The sequence below is a fragment of the Neomonachus schauinslandi genome, chromosome X, assembly GCF_002201575.2.
Source record: "Neomonachus schauinslandi chromosome X, ASM220157v2, whole genome shotgun sequence".
In the NCBI taxonomy this organism is placed as follows: domain Eukaryota; kingdom Metazoa; phylum Chordata; class Mammalia; order Carnivora; family Phocidae; genus Neomonachus; species Neomonachus schauinslandi.
In genome coordinates, this window is record NC_058419.1 from 106,262,776 (window position 1) to 106,264,129 (window position 1,354).

Sequence of the window (1,354 nt, forward strand, 5' to 3'; positions counted from 1 at the left end):
TCAACAGCAATTTTTAAAAGCCACATGACTGTTTATCCTTTCAAAACAATTTAGTTTCTTTTTTTCCCAAGGATTTTATTTATTTATTTGACAGAGATAGAGAGAGCACAAGTAGGCAGAGAGGCAGGCAGAGGGAGAGGGAGAAGCAGGCTCTCCGCCGAGCAGGGAGCCCGATGTGGGACTTGATCCCAGGACTCTGGGATCATGACCTGAGCTGAAGGCAGCCGCTTAACCAACTGAGCCACCCAGGCGCCCGAAACAATTTAGTTTCTTAAAAATAACTCTTTTTTGCATCATTTTTATCAGTTTATGTAACATTAAATTAAATTGCAGTCACAATGGGCATAAATAGGTTTGGGGGAAAGTTCAGTTAACTCTTGGAAAATGTAAAACTCAACTGTTCAGAGCTAAAATACCCAGGCTTTTTCAAGAGTAACTTATTACTAGACAGAAGCATTCAGAGTGCTCTTAGGGCCCTTGAGGGAAATGGAGAGCCCTGGTTATCTCTGCAGGTCGGTTAACTTAGAGGTTGTTTAAGGGAATCACTCCTATTCTTCTCTAGACAGAAAAGGTTAAAAATAATAGTAACCAGAGCAGGAAGGACATCTTTTTTGTGTTTGTCTTCCATGCTTCAGGGGTACTGCATTATTTAATGAGCACATCCTTTGTGATAGGCACTCAGGAGATTCAAAGAGACATTCTTGTTTTGTTTTGTTTTTTTATTTTAAGGATTTTATCTATTTGACACACAGAGCACAAGCAGGGGGAGTGGCAGGCAGAGGGAGAGGGAGAAGCAGGCTCCCCGCTGAGCAGGGAGCCCGATGCAAGGCTCAATCCCAGGACACTGGGATTGTGACCTGAGCCGAAGGCAGATGCTTAGCCAACTGAGCCACCCAGGGGCCCCAAGAGACATTCTTATAAAGATACAATGCGCATCGTAAAGGGTATAATTCATTGTTTTTTTAGTATATTCACAGGGTTATGCAAACTTCCACACAGTTTAATTTTAAGATTTTCATCATCCCCCCCAAAAACTGTACTCATTAGCAGTCCCCCCCAGGCCCCTCAATATCCCTAGCACCAGGCAACCGCTAATGTACTTTCTCTTATGTGGATTTGCCTGTTCCAGACATTTCACAGATGTGAAATCATACAATATGTGGTCTTTTGTGTCTGGTTTCTTTCACTTAGTTTATCTTTTCAAGGTTCATGCATGTTGTAGTGTGTTTCTGTATTTCATCCCTTTTTATGGCCAAATAATATCCCATTGTATGGATAGACCACTATTTGTTTCTCCATTGATCAGGCAGTGGACATTTGGGTTGTTTCCATTTCTTGGTTAGTATGAATAATG